This window comes from Cibotium barometz, chromosome 43 (genome assembly GCF_041138505.1).
Source record: "Cibotium barometz isolate CiBa-2024 chromosome 43, ASM4113850v1, whole genome shotgun sequence".
NCBI classification, from domain to species: Eukaryota; Viridiplantae; Streptophyta; class Polypodiopsida; order Cyatheales; family Cibotiaceae; genus Cibotium; species Cibotium barometz.
The window spans coordinates 24,124,199-24,140,922 of record NC_141088.1 but is presented as its reverse complement, the minus strand read 5'-3'; the positions used below and the strand labels follow the sequence as shown (position 1 = coordinate 24,140,922).

Below are 16,724 nucleotides of genomic sequence, written 5' to 3'. Positions count from 1 at the left end.
TACGGGATGGTTGGAGTATCAAACCAACTCCGATTTGAAATCTGAAGCTATAGGGATCTGTATCAGATACCTAATGGTTAATTTGAACCCTCAATTGCACCAAAGTATAGTTATTAGCACTGATTAGCAAATTAATGCTCTGGTTTGTGTGCAGAAAACAGAGTATGCGGGGAGTCCAGATCTGGTGCCTTCCACTTCAAATGAGCTCAAATGCTTTCAAAGGCATCAATAGCAATGAGTCTAGTAGAGGATTAAGCCAAGAAACACAAGATTTGACCAAATAATGAAAGCTTAATCTTTGTTTTACCAAAGTCACCTGTAGATTTGATGAAGATCTTGGATCTCATTGTAGACTTGATGAAATTGATTTTTGTCTTCACCAGCTTGTAGAGCATGCTTGATTACCCCTTGGGCTAAGAGGAATTAGAAACCTTTGATCTGTGGAAGTAGAAATCACCAATTCATCTCAGAAAAACGGCGCCTGCTAAAAACGTCATTCCGGTTGCATCCGTCGGCGGTTTGTTGATCCCTTTGGATGGGCTTGAAGCCAATGATGTTGGCTAGCTTGTGTTAGAAGCACAAGACCTAATTTTGACTGTGCAAGATACTAGAGATCCTCCACTGGCTGGGGGTGAAGGGGAGAAGTGAAAACTCACTAAAAATTGATTTTTTTTGCTAATTATCTACTAATCCTCATTAATTAACTAATGGGCTCATAAACCTAATTGATTCTAGGCATGGCTCTGATACCATGTTGAAATTTGAGCATAATGATGAGCTATGGTGGATCATGCACTAGAATCAACATCATTAATAAAGTGATTAGCAAAAGATTAAGACGTAATTAGTGAATAATTAGCACATAGATTAATGTAGGCATGGATACTCAAAAACCAGCAAATTCTCATTAGGGCTATGCCTCAATTTATAGAGTTTACATCAAGCATCTAATTCCATTGATTTCTCCATGATTCACTCCCAGAATATCTCCACCTTTTGCCTGATTCTCTCCACCTCTTCTCTTTTCCCTGAATATCTCCACACTCCTAAATTCCCTCATGCTACCCATTATTCTCTCCCAGTAGAGTCTTCTAACCTTTTCACAGGTTCTTTCACAATTACATCTCCTCTTTTACAGCCTCTATCCAAGAGCTTGTTCCCACACACACCCTATTCACTTGTATATTTCAACATATACTAGGAGGCTAGCCCACATTAGGCTTGTCAGCATGGGAGCATGGGAACAAGATCTAGTGGAGAATGGGTTAGGGCTAACCTTAAGGGTTGAGGTTAGGGTCAAGCATCCAAGGGTCACACATGGGAAATGAAGAGTCAAGAGTCACTTAAGGGCCCTCCTATATAATAGGGGCATGAGGCACACTTGAGGGATGTTATCTTGTGTAGAGGATTGTATCTGCTCTCTTGCCATTTCATACTAGAACTGAGTGCTATTGGATTGGAGTCATACCTCTTGGTGGTATGGGACATCAAGGTTAATGTATGAGGTACTTCATTGTAATTCATGGGTGCATCCCTTGGGCTCGGGGGGGTTGCGTGGATGAGTTTATGCCTAGTTTATGCATGTCTATGCATAATGATTATCTAGAGAGATCTTAATAGGGTTTTAACACGATGCCCCACCTCCTAGTAGCCAGCCCCGAAAAAAAGGCTTCCTTTCCCTTCATCAAAAAAGCGTGCACATGAGAATGAAGGGAGCCCCCTACTGTTCGAGCACATATACCACCACCCACGTCTTTATTCTCTTGCATATGGGATATTAACCCTTCACGCCAAGGTTGCACCTACATGTGTCAATGTGGTACTTAAAATGGTGGGCTACCTCGTTCTTCTTCTTTTGTAAAGTGTGAGTGACCACCTGAAGAGAAGAATTGGCCTCAATACTAAAAGAAGCAAAAGAAAGAGAAGAAAAATTTGAGAGAAACAAATCCTAGTAAACATGGCCCATGTAATTGACCTAGAAGATGGACTCAGAAGTCAAGCCTACCCACCACCACTGGCAAGGAATGAAAACACCAAAAGGTTTCACTCAAAAATTAGCATTCATTGATATGGGTGCTAATTAGAATTGTATCCCCTATGACACTTGGGACACTCTAGGCCAACCCTCTCTATTACACACCCAAGCTGTAGTCATCACAAAAGTTGTATCAAATTGTGTTAAATGCCTAGGTGCTATTACATTTTTATTTCACATTGGGAATAACTCCTTGGAAGGAAAGTTTTATGTAATTCATACACGAACTATGAAAGAAGAAATCCTCCAACCCCACATACTTATAGTACTAACTTCACTAATTCTACTAAACTACCATAGGGCAAGCCACCCAACAAACCCTACTATCCCATAGGGAAGGCCAAAAGTCAAAACACATTTGACCACTCTTATGACATTAGTAAAGGCAATGAAAAGATGCAAGAGGAAGGTCAGGTATTAACAGAGGTACTCTATAACTTCTCTAGATATCACATATATAACCTCAAAATTGACTTCACGACATTCTATGATCATTGAGCATATATGAAACATAGCATCTTCCATGCCAACTACTATTTCAAAAGGTAGTCATTAATAGGTACAAGTCTAAGCACAATAAAATGATGAATTGGTAGCTCCATCTAGGCAAAACATAAGTTGACTTGTCAGCTCGGCAAACTTGGAAAGGAGTCACTACTACATAACCCGCAAAGGGGTGCTACTTGCCTTGTACAGAGAGGCACAAAACTTGTAAAAGGGTGCCAAAAAAAAATCTGAAAATGAGAGGAGTATAGGTGTACCTTCGTATAGCCATGAGAGTTCCTCCATGAAGCCACGGACATTCTTATTGAGCAGTTCCTCTAGCCACAACCATTTCTACATAGCGATCACAATTATTTGGTCGTGGTCATTTGTTCATGAATCCACAACTATTTTTTCCTCTATTGATGACCATTCCCTTGCTAATCCATGGCCGTTCACTCAACTGATTGCCCTCTACCCATGGCTGTATGTAAGCATAGCCATAGGCATTCCTTCCTAGGGCCACAGTCATTCCTCTATAAAGCCATGCCATACTAATCTCTAGTCCACGGCCATACCTACCTCAAAATCCTATAAATACATAGCCCCCATTGTTTCTTCTCATTTTTTCTTCTCTGAAGTTCAGCTAAAATATTGCCATGTAGTGGATTAGTGTAATATGATATTATAAATTGTGGCATGCTCAATATATATACTTTGTTATAGAAATGATGGTTTAAGCCTAGTAGGAGGCCTTTGTGCCTACCTCTACATTGTAAACCTTGCATCTTAAAAGGGGTAACTTATATGGTGCATGCCCATCACCAAGGCTATATAGCCTCTTCATTTCATTATATAACACTTGTATCTCATCATCTTGATCTAATGTAATGACTTGAGCATTATCATTATCTAATTTCTTGTTATTAATCTCTTTTCCTTTTAAGTGCTAATCTTCTTTCATTGGTGTCATTAAGTATACTTTATTATTATCATTAGTTTAATCCTCTTATGAGTTATTTATTCTTAGTACTAAACCATGGCATTATTAATCTATAAGCCTCCCTATATTGCACCTAGCTCATCTTGATCAATATATTTTCACCACATATAAAAAGAAAGAGATACAACTATTAAAATACATGAACAAGTGGTCAATCATGAAAGAAATATTATTGATGAAGCTAGGAATATACATAGATGACTAAGAAGCACATTGTAGAATAACAAACTAATAGCTCTGCTACCTAGTAGGACAAGATTAGGAGAAAATCATGCCTCAATTTTAGTAAATGTCATTGAATTTATTTTTATTATTATTGTTTACATGATATAGACAAGCCTAAGTCTTTTGAAGAGGCTCAAAGGACCTAAATTGGGTGTGAAAGACATATTGTAGGATGAACTTGATTCAGTTCACAAGAATGGTACTTGGGATTTGGTTGACTTGGTAAGAAAGCTATTATGACCAAATGGGTTTACGAGGTCAAGAGAAAGTTTGATAAATATGTCAATTTACAAGGTCAAGATAAAGCTAGATAAATTTATTAACATATTCAAAGCTAGACTTTGTTGACTTGGTAAGAAGGCTATTTGCAACCAATGGGTTTACAAGGTCAAGAGAAAGTTAGATAGATTTGTTGACATATTCAAAGCTAGACCTGTTACCAAAGGGTATGCGCACCCACTTCTTCTAAATATTAGATTTGTGACTACATTGTCTACAAACCAAGGTTGAAAAGTACACTAGTTAGACATTAAAAAACAACATTCTTGAATGGTTCCTTGAAGAAGACGTTTATGTGAGTGAACTTGTTGGTTTTGCTAAATGTGGTCAATAACATAAGGTATGAAGGCTCAAGAAAGCCCTTTATGGTCTCAAAGAAGATCCAAGAGCATGGTATCAAAAAATCGATACCCATTTTATTAGCCAAGGTTTTTAGAATAGTACGATAGAAAGCACACTTTATGTCAAAAAGGAAAAAAATGACATGCTCATTGTGATTTTATATGTTGATGACATGCTTGTCACACAGGAACCAATGAGGATCATATTGTCGCTTTCAAAGCTATTTTAAATGCCTCTTTTGACATGACTAATGTAGGTCTTATGCACTACTATTTGGGCATGTAGTTCATTCCACATGATGATGGTGTTGTGATTAAATAGTCACAAAGACCATTTGGAAAAATCCCCTTACTTTGGGAATTTTCTTCTCAATCTATTTTTTGGTGTATCTTGAGCATACTAATTCCAAAGTTGTCAGAAAATGTGTATTTAGAACCTACTCTTCAAGAGCTTTCGAATGATAGGTCACATGAGGGGGTTTTAACTTGGATCGTGCAAAATGGGAATTGGGATTTTTCCAAACTCCCTAATATGGTCTTTAAAGTACATCAAGTCATTACGGTTTCATTTCTTGTCATACCTTTATTGAGCTCACTATGTTCGAGTACATTGATTTAATCTTCTCCCACTCTCTTCTCTCTGTTTTCTTGTGTGTTTGTTTGTGAGCTAGGATCTAACAAAAAGCTTTAATACCATGTTGAGCTTGCAAGCTACACCTTCATGGATCTTCAAGACATAATTAGAAGAGATTAATTAAATGCATGATTATCACAAGAAGATAGATTAAATATTCATAATAAACATTTTTTCTTACACTTCAAAAAATGTTCAAATGTAAAAATTTGAAGGTTTTAAGAAAAACAATTAACTATTTAATGCCTTACAAATTGCAACCTTTTATGACTTTCTAGAAGGTTCTTTTCCAAAATTTTCCATTCACCCAACAATAAACCTTAGTTTTTTGTGAACAATAGATATATTGAATTAAATTAACGGAGCTATCCAATTACGTGATGATAAGAGAATATCACAATTACGTGATGATAAGAGAATATCACAATGGCAATTCACATGTTTTCAATTGGGTTGTTTACACTTACATGATATCCATATTAAATATCCAATGCTAGGAAGAATATGTCTAATTGTAAAGCGAAGCTTAAACATTAGTGGGCCTTAAGCATCCTTGAAGAGTTACACAACTACATAAGAAGACCATGGATGTGCCCAATACAAATCCCAACTCCTCTCACTCATCAACTCTTCAAATCTCTCGAAAATGGCCTCACACTTTTTGGTGCCAACATGTCCCTCTATTACATTCTAGAATGCACTCTTGTAGAACCTACTCTGCCTTATAGCGAATTCACTTGAATTATTACTCCATTGTTGCCAGTAGTTGTGCCCAATGGGATCTTCTATCACTTCAATGCTGTGAAGTCTCAAAGTCGAGACAAGATCTGTTTGCAGATATGATCTCCTCTAGAGTTGCCAAATACTTGGGAACATTAAAGGTGTCCATCTCGCTCTAATCTACCACTCCCTGTAGAAGTTAAATGAGGTCAATCATCAAAGTGGGTAATATTTGGGACGGTGGCACTCCCTTGTGGTACCTAGGTGTGTATATGTGGTTAGTTATTGTGTGTATAGCCAAGTGTGTGACTAGGTAAGGGAATGGGGAGGATTAGAAAAAGGTGGTCAATTAAAATTAGTTAGCACATGATTAAGCTCGTGATCTATCATAGAATCATGATCCATTCAATAACAATCCAGCATTAACTTAAAGTATTTAGGATACCTCTTGGCTGTTGCATGCTATCTCAAGATTTCTGAAGCAATTCTCCTCTTATTACTGATAGGTAGGAGAATGGTATGGATGACATGGAATGAGCAAGAACATCATGCCCCCAGGAACCATCTCCTCGCTCTGCGACACCTAAATAATGTGCCTAAATCTTACTCGAATTGCTTGGCATAGACTCTTACTGTGGCCTTATTCGCCTAGGTCCATCCACCTAGATCTTGCCTTTATTCCACTCCATAGATCCGGGCTCCAAAACTATGGCAGGGGTTTGATAAAAAGAAGAATTAATATTTTTTTCGCAAAAACCTTGATCTACGTAATGGGGCTATGGACTACAACATGACCTCTACACCTACTACACACACAAAGAGGTTAATATAATTTTAAAAAACTCCACAAAGGGGGCTACAAAACAAGGGTTCCAAAGATTAGTGACTTTCAAAGATTAGCCACTTTTGTAGCAGTGAACCCAATATGTAGGAAAATCTTAACTAGTCTAATATTTATTAGGCCAATGACATGAAAGAGGAAAGTATCTATATAAGATAAAGGAAGAGTGCCTACCCCTTCACGTCGAGAAAGGAGAAGAGAGAATTTTTGAAAAGGAGAAAGGAGAAGAGAAGACAAGTGTTTGGGGGTTTCTTACCCACACGCCTAGATGGATTGGGTCTCACAATTGATTGTCACCATCAAACCATTTACTCATTCAATGAGTTTCTTATATATATATATATACATAATACATTAGAAAGTAAATAGCCCACCCCTACCCCCTCCTCCTCACCACACACACACATACATATCTTCAAATATTATATTATGTGCATGTGTAAGAGAGAGAATATACATACACACACACGCGTATATATATTATGTATGTATGTGTATCTATAGGTATGTAAGCATGTATATATAAATAGATTTATATATATGTCGACGCACACACATGTATGTTCATGCACACACACACACACACACACACACACACACACACACAAGCACATGATACATGAACACACGCATACAAACACACATACACACACTCGCATGCATGGACACACATGAAACACATAGAGATATGCACACTTGCACACATACTCAAGCTTGCACATACACACATGTGTATACATGCACATAAGCACATAAATACACTCACATACACAAGAACATATGCACACACATGTACATGCACACACTCACCCACACATATGCACTTGCACGTGCACACACATAGATGTACACATGAGTATATTCACATGCTCACACACAAATACATGTAGACACTCGCTATGGATACACATAAGTAAAAACGTACACACCATGTACACACACACAAAAAATACACACTAACACATACACACAATCAAGACACTTGCATGACACATGCACGCGTGAAGACATTACACAATCACACATACGTGTGTATGTGCACACACAATCACATACATATGTATGTAAAAGAGAAGACAAAAGACATTGTACATAAGATACACTTATTTAAGAGTGAACACACCTCATCATGCATCCCCACGTATTAAAATTTAATATTAATTAAAAATATATCTTTATATGTGTTTATTTATTTTATAAATGCACATGTATATATAGGTATACATCTCTAAATATAATAAAATATAATATTATAGATAATATAAAGGAAGAGTGCCTACCCCTCCTTCACGTGGAGAAACGAGAGGGATAATTTTTAAAAAGGAGAAAGGAGAAGAGAAGACAAGTGTTTGGGGGTTTCTTTCCCACGCCCCTAGATATATTGGGGCTCACAATTAGTTGTCACGATCAAACCATTTATTCATTGAATGAGTTTCTTACACACACACACACACACACACACACACACACATATAATAAATTAGAAAGAAAATTGCCCACCCCTCCCCCCTCATCCTCACATACACACACACATATATATCTTCTAATATTATATTATGTGCATGTGTAAGAGAGAGAATATACATACACACACACGTATACATATACATACTCAAGCTTGCACATACACACATGTGTATACATGCACACAAGCACATAAACACACTCACATACACAAGTACATGTGCACACACATGGACATGCACACACACACACACACACACACACACATATGCACCTGCACATGCACGCACATAGATGTACACACGAGTATATTCACATGCTCACACACACGTACATGTAGACACTTGCTATGGATACACATAAGTAAAAACATACACACCATGTACACACACACAACAAATACACACTAACACATACACACAATCAAGACACTGGCACGACACATGCACGTGTAAAGACATTACACAATCACACATACGTGTGTATGTGCACACACAATCACACACATATGTATGTAAAAGAGAAGAAAAAAGTCATTTTATATAAGATACACTTATTTAAGAGTGAACACACCTCATCATGCATCCCTACGTATTAAAATTTAATATTAATTAAAAATATGTGTTTAAATGTGTTTATTTATTTTATAAATACACATGTATATATAGGTATACATCTCTAAATATAATAAAAGATAATATTATAGATAATATATATTTACATGTGGATGTGTATGTGTGAGAGAGAGAGTGAGTGTGTGTGTGTGTGCACGTGTGCATGAGAAAGAAGTGTGTTTGTGTGTGTGCATGAGAGAGAGAGAGAGAGAGAGAGAGAGAGAGAGAGAGAGAGAGAGAGAGTTTCTATATGAGAAAGAAGTGTGTTTGTGTGTGCATGAGAGAGAGAGAGAGAGAGTGTGTGTGTGTGCACGTGTGCATGAGAAAGAAGTGTGTTTGTGTGTGTGCATGAGAGAGAGAGAGAGAGAGAGAGAGTTTCTATATGTGGGAGAGTGTGTGTGAGAAGAGAGATAGAGTGTGTGTGTGTGTGTGTGTGGAAGGGAGAGAGAGAGAGAGAGAGAGAGAGACAGAGACAGAGACATGGAAGTCTATGTGTGAAAGTGTGGGGGGGAAAGAGTGTGTGTTTGCATCATTAGTACATGTGCATGTGTGTTCATGTGTGTGTGTGTGTGTGTGTGAGAGAGAGAGAGAGAGAGAGAGAGCGTTTTGACATTTGAGAGTGTGTGCATGTGTATGTGAGAGAAGAGGGTGTGCATGTGCATGTGTGTGTGTGTGTGTGTGAGAGAGAGAGAGAGAGAGAGAGAGAGACATTACATGTAAGATGCATTTACTTGAGAGTGAGCACACCTCACCACTCATCCCTACCTTTAAAATTTAATTAATTAAAATTAAATATATGTGTGTAAATATGTTTAAGCGTGCGCGCACGCACGCGTGTGTGTGTGTGTGTGTGAGAGAGAGAGAGAGAGAGAGGTAGAGAATTTCTATGTAGGAGATAGTTTGTGTCAGAAGAGAGAGTGTGCGTTTGCATTAGTGTGTGTGCGGTGTGTACATGTGTGTGTGTGTGTGTGTGTGTGTGTGTGTGAGAGAGAGAGAGAGAGAGAGAGAGAGAGAGAGAGAGAGAGAGAGAGAGAGTATATGCATGCATGTGCGTACATCTGCATCTATGTGTAGAATGTGCTTGAGAGAGAGAGTGAGATGGGGCAGACCAAGAGAGAGAGAGAGAGAGAGAGAGAGAGAGAGAGATGTAACGAGGGAGAGGGTGAAAAGAGAGAGAAAGAGAGCGAGAGATAGAGAATAAAAAGTAGCTTTTAAGAAAATTAAAAAAATATAAATTAAATAGAAAATATATATTTATATATGTGTATATATGTGTGTGTTTTTATTTACATTTATACATACATACATACATACACACATGTATGTATGTATGTATGTATATGTGTGTATGTGTGTGTGTTTCGATGTGTGTATGATACATCTATCTATATATTTAAAAGTGACCACAGCTTATCACCCATCTTCGCACATTAAAATTTAATCAAAATTAATTAAATTATGTCGATGTTTATATTTATATTTTTAAATACATGTATATATGTATAAGTATATGTGTCTATGTATAGGTATATGTATCTAAAACATAATATTGTATATACTATATATTTACATATGTGTATGTGTGCGTGAGAAAGAGAGAGAGAGAGAGAGAGTGTGTGTGTGTGTGTGTGTGTGAGAGAGAGAGAGAGAGAGAGAGAGAGAGAGAGAGAGCTCTTCTATGTGTGTGTGTGTGTGTGTGTGTGTGTGAGAGAGAGAGAGAGAGAGAGAGAGAGAGAGAGAGCTCTTCTATGTGTGGGAGAGTGTAAGAAGAGAGAGGGAGTGTGTGCATGTGTGTGTGTGTGTGTGTGTGTGTGTGTGTGTGTGTGTGAGAGAGAGAGAGAGAGAGAGAGAGAGTGGGTGTGTATATGTGTGTACATGTGTGTGTGTGTGTGTCTGTGAGAGAGAGAGAGAGAGAGAGAGAGAGGTTTTTTACGTCGTAGTAGCAACTATGCATGTGAGAGAGAGTTTCAACATTTGAGAGTGATAGAGAGAGGGAGAGGGTCATGTGCATGTGTGTGTCTGTGTGAAAGAGAGAGAGAGAGAGAGAGAGAGAGAGAGAGATGGTTGTAGAGAGGGAATAGTTCTTGTCTAGAACCTTGGTCGGCCGCATTGCCACGGGTGCAATACTAGTAAATTAATTACTTGAGAAAGCCAGTGCAAGCAACACGAGGAGAAGACCAGATCAAGAGACGAGCGAGGAAAGAGCAATCCATAGACCGTGTAGGCATGGAAAATAAAAAACCAGCAAATTCTCATTAGGCCAATGCCTCAATTTATAGAGTTTATATCCAAGCATCTAATCCCACTGATTTCTCCTTGATTCACTCCACCTCTTTTTCTTGATTCTCTCCACCTCTCCCAGAATATCTCCACACCTCCTAAATCAACTCATGCTACCCTTTATTCTCTCCTAGTAGATTCTTCTCACCTTTTCACAGGTTCTCTCACATTTAGAGATTCTCTTTATAGCCTCTAGCCACCAAGGGCTTGTTCTCACACACACTCTAGATTCACTTGTATATTTCAACACCTCCCCTCAAGTGAATACTCCTAGCACACCTGGACCCTATACCAAGTTTCCCTCTTACTTGATAGTCCGCGACCAGTGCCTCAAGTCCCTAAACTCATAGTCCTTGACTCTCTCTCTCTCTCTATGTGTCAAAGGCTACTACAAGTGCCCGTGACCTTGACTAAAGTGCTCACACATGCATCTACCACATGGCCTACATCATCACTAGCTTAGAGGTGGTTTTACTTTGTTGGGGCAAGTTACATTGGGTTTTGGGGTTTCTCTCTCTCTCTCTCTCTCTCTCTCTCTCTCTCTCTCTCTCAGAAAAGATGATCTGACTCCACTTCCTTATTAGGAGCCTTTATGAAGTTTGCTGATGTGGTTCCTTCTCCATTGGGTTTGCTGTAGCAGTCTCTTGCCATGTGTCGTGGCTTTCCATAGTTGTGGCAAGTGAAGGTCCTTCCTCCTACTCTGCCTCTTCCTTGTCCTCGTCCTCGAGAGAATCCTCCTCTGGTGAAGAATGCTTTTTCTTCTCCTGCTGTTGAGTCGAGCCATTTCTTCTCTTTTCCTCTATTCTCTTGCTCTAGTAGAGCTCCTTCTATCTCGTGTAGCTTCAATTCAGGTACATTCTTTAGTGTTGCTACAATGTTTTCATATTCACCTTTGTCCACACTCTTCAGAAGCACTACTAGTGCCTCATCATCTTTTACCTTTTTGCCAATTAGCTATACTGCCAGTTGTTGCTTAATGCTTTTATATCTGTTCAAGTGTGTGATTAAAGGTTCACTTTCCTTCATATCCAATTTGTAGAAATGCATTAATAGATTTATCTTTGAATTTTTAGTTTGTGTGCCAAATAATTTATTGAGTTCATCCCATGCATCTTTTTCCCATTGTATCCCTGTGATGTGATGAATGATTTCATCATTTAAACTGAGTGCGGTAAGTCCCAATGCTTTTTCATTCCTGCTCTTCCACTCATTTTCCCCTCTCACCTTTGGGCATTCATCTCTTCCCTCAATTAGTCCCCCACAGATTTTTCCTCATGAGCAGAAACATGGTTTTTGTCTGCCATGTGTAAAACTACTCCCCAATAAATTTGGTTATTTCTTGTGCCGTACTCATGATAATGTGAAGGGGGTCTTACCTCTTGATCCAATTTCAAGATTCAAGGGCAGTGTCTATCAGCATAAAATCACCAAAAATTACATTAAATCAAGGGTAACCAATTTGTACGGAATGGTTGGAGTATCAAACCATCTCCGAATTGCAATCTGAAGTTATAGGGATCTGTATCAGATACTTAATTTGAAGTTATAGGGATTTGTATCAGATACTTAATGGTTAATTTGAACCCTAAATTGCACCAAAAAAAAGTGATTAGCATTAATCCTCTATTTTGTATGCAAAAAATAGAGTATGCTGGGAGCCCAGATGTGAGGCCTTAGAGTCCAAATGAGCTCAAATACTTTCAAGGCCATCAATAGCAACTAGTCTAGTAGAGGATTAAGCCAAGAAACACAAGATTTAACCAAACATTGAATGCTTAATCTTTGTTTTACCAAAGTCACCTGCAAATTTGATGAAGAGCTTGGATCTCATTGTAGACTTGATCAAACCAAATTCTGACTTCACTAGCTTGTAGCACCCTTGAAAACACCTAGGGCCAAGAGGAATTAGACCCATTGCATGTGGCGAAGTAGATATTTCAATTTCTCCTCAGAAAAATGGCATCTGCAAAATTACCAAAAATCTGGAGCTCTGGAAGGCGGTTTGCTGCGCTGATTTGATGGGCTAGAGCACAAGTGAGTTAGCTATGTATACGTAAAGTGGCTTGAGCTAATGTTGCTCCTGGAGGGAGATCAAGCCCCTCCACTGGCTGGGGGTACAGCGGGCTACTTGAAAATAACCTAAAAAAGTGATTATTTCCTAATCATCTACTAATCCTAATTAGTTAGATAATGGGCTCATAAACTTGATGGATTCTAGGCTAGGCTCTGATACCATGTTAAAATTATAGCAATGTGATGAGCTATGGTGGATCAAATGCTAGAATCAACGTCATTAATAAAGAGATTAGATAATAATTAAGATGTGATTAGTGAGCAATTAACTGATAGCTTAATGTAGGCATGGAAAATCAAAAACCAGTAAATTCTCATTAGGCCAATGCCTCAATTTATAGAGTTTATATCCAAGCATCTAATCCCACTGATTTCTCCTTGATTCACTCCACCTCTTTTGCTTGATTCTCTTCACCTCTCCTAGAATATCTCCACACCTCCTAAATCGCCTCATGCTATCCTTTATTATCTCCTCCTAGTAGATTCTTCTCACCTTTTCACAGGTTCTCTCACATTTACAGATTCTCTTTTACAGCCTCTAGCCAAGGGCTTGTTCCCACACACACCCTATTCACTTGTATATTTCAACAATCACCAGTAGAGGTCACCGCCACCACACTATCTCAATCAAGATATTCATGCCACTCCGATCCACATGAATGCCACGGTGGATCCCCTGACATCTCGATCAAATGTAAATTCAGCATTTTTATTCGGCCCATCTCCACTGTCCACATATCTCGAATGAGATAGTGAAATATAATCTCAACCATTGAAATACCTCATTCGAGGTATAGAGATGCAATCTCATCCGTCCACATATCTCGTCCGAGGTATAGAGATGAAATCAAGACCGTCCACATATCTCGTCCGAGGTATAGAGATGAAATCAAGACCGTTTAAAAATCTCGAACAAGGTACATCTACAAAATATGACCCATCCATTCGCGCACATTTGAAGATGCAATCCCAACCTTTTACATATCTCGATCGAGGTATTAAATGAATCTCGACCGTCAAACATACCTCGATCGTGGTAATGACTTAAAATCTAAGCCGTCCATGTACCTCAAATGAGGTACTAAATTTAAATCGCAGTCCTTAATCCTTTACCAACCCTAAGATTAAGTGCGTATCTTGGCCGTTCATCTCACTAACCCTAAAATCCGGAGCATACATCTTGCAAACCGTAAAGTGCATGATGCCACTCAACCTCGTTCGAGGTTATAAAACCGGATTTTTTTTTTGCCTCATTGTCACGAGTCATTTTCACTCTCCTTGCTCTCTTGATTTGGACTAGCATTAGTGGGCCCATCAGCATTGTTTTATAGCGTCATTAGTGCTACTAGCACTAAGCATTCGACCTTTCACATTGGATCTTTCACATTGAACCTTTGTGTTGGGATTAGGTTTTAGCATGGAGTCACACGAGGAGGGCCATGGGGAGGGCCGTTCGTCTATTGTGGACCTCATTCGTCGTCGTAGAGATAAACCGTGAGTGAGCGACTATCCGTAGGAGTGCTAGAGAAACACCGTTTACATTACATATCATGGCAAACTTGGAGGTGATGCTATCATCCCTTTGTAGCCTTCACGATATTGTTTATGTAGATGAGTGGATAGCCCACCATCACACTGCTCCTGTGTCACATGGCCTGACATATCCTCAGGTCTGTGACCTTGGTCCGATTAGGGATGGAGCCTACTTAGATCTTTTCCTCGATAGCTGTGGGATGAGGCCTGGGGCAGACGGGCAAGCCCCTTACTATTTCGCGGTGTTCGCATCCTCGTATGTGGTGGCACATATAGTCGATATGTTGCCGCATATGGGAGGATGCTAAACAATTGTCAGATTCCCATATACTTTGCAAAGCATTTATATACAGAGTTTGTCTTAGGGGAGGAGGTGGATTACACTAGCCATCAGCCTGGTGGTGGTGCTGGCCGAGGCCGTCTCCAGGACTAGGGTAGGCGGCCTCCACCAGCCCTTCATGTAGCTCCTACAGATCCGGCATTTGTGCCTATGTCAACGGTCGAAGCTCTTGGCACCCAGGTTGGCATCGACGTATGGAGTACCACGGAGAGCATTCAGCACGTGGTGCGCTTGTTCTCACTCACGATTGATACCGACAACAGATGTGGAGATATTTACACATTTATTACTTCTTAAGTTTTTTTAGTCATTAATTTACATGTTTATATGTACTTTTCTTTAATTTTACATGAGCGGCATGGTTGATTATGTCACATAGAGTCCCACACCTACCATTGAGAGACTCTCTCATCAGGAATTAGTAGAGGTGAGAACAGAGATCGGCGAGCTGCATTGCGCGGACGATAGAGGAAGCTACTGTGCAGAGGCATGGCATGGAGAGAGTTTGACATCTAGCAGCTAGGTTTCTCTTATACGTAAAAGAGTTATAATTAAGATCTTAAGTTATAAATTTCTTTAAGTAATACATAATGACAGAGACTAATTAATTATTTTTATGCTTTACTTTTTGCATAGGCTCGGGGGACTGAGGTAGAGAGTTCTAGAGCTGAGGCGCAACAGCACATGATTATGAAGCGGATTGCATAGCATAGGGCAAAGCTTGAAGCTGCATGTTCGGGAGTTCCGCACATCCTCAGACGTGACATTGCCTTACTTACCTCTATATCCACGCGGCTGTGAGTGACGGACACAGGTTTTTCGATGACCTCTCCCTCAGGATGCACCAACATTCCTCCGTGATGCCTGCTACGCTCTCTGTAGTATCGAGGACATTGATAGTACTGGTGGATATGCTCTGGGATGTGGACATTTTTTCCATTTGTCTTGCATCACCGAGGAGCTAGTACGCTTCTCAGCATGTCCCTCTTGCCGCGCACGCGTCGACCTAGCGACATATAGAGTTTGGGCATTGACGATCTTCACCCAGGCCTCCCTCCAGTAGATGCTAGGACTTGGAGGCCCCTCTTGATTTTACCTCATCGACTGACTTGGGACCTCGACACCGCTGGCTGACTGATAGAGATCAGGAGCCTGAGGTGCCTCCAGAGATTGATTGGAGTGCACACGAGTTTAATGCATACCAGAGAGTTCTTCACAAGACCCAGATCATAGCATATGAGCATGTGGGTGTGGTGGTGGTGCTAGTGGCACCTCGGGATGGTGCTAGCAACAGTGCTCCTTCTTATTATCAGCAGCGTGCCCTTACAGCAGCGCAGAGGAGCTTACATGCATAGAGTGGCAGGCACGTACCATTGCTGATTACAGATTTTGGATTTATAGACAGAGACGTCTTATAGTAGCACAACGTATAGAGAGGGAGAGGGCTATAGCAGCTTATGGGACTCATGAGCTCCGGAGTACACCGGCACCAGCTCATGATCCTACCTTTGAGGCAGACCTCCCCGTAGATATTTGAGGAGCCCCACAGCCGGCAGTGCCTCCTTGACGTGCACAATAGCCTCGATGCCCACGTCAACCAGCAGTCAGAGATGAAGATTTGATAGTGACTAAACTCAGACTAGTTGGGTTAGCTCACTTACATTGTACTTAGATTTATGGGTAGTGACTAACCTCAAACTAGTTGGGGTAGCTCATTTTCATTATACCTTGATCTTTTGAGTTAGTGGCTAAACCCAAACTAGCTAGGTTAGCTCACATTCTAATGTACTTATTTGATGTTTATATCATTATGAGTTTTTTAATTATTGAGTATCATCACATTTTAGTTGATGTTCATG

General features: G+C 39.7%; 1 pseudogene; it reads right to left on the bottom strand.

Moving 5' to 3' along the window:
- Positions 1-5,561: 5,561 nt before the first annotated feature.
- LOC147613709 (gibberellic acid methyltransferase 2-like) lies at positions 5,562-10,895 on the bottom strand (annotated as a pseudogene).
- Positions 10,896-16,724: the final 5,829 nt, after the last annotated feature.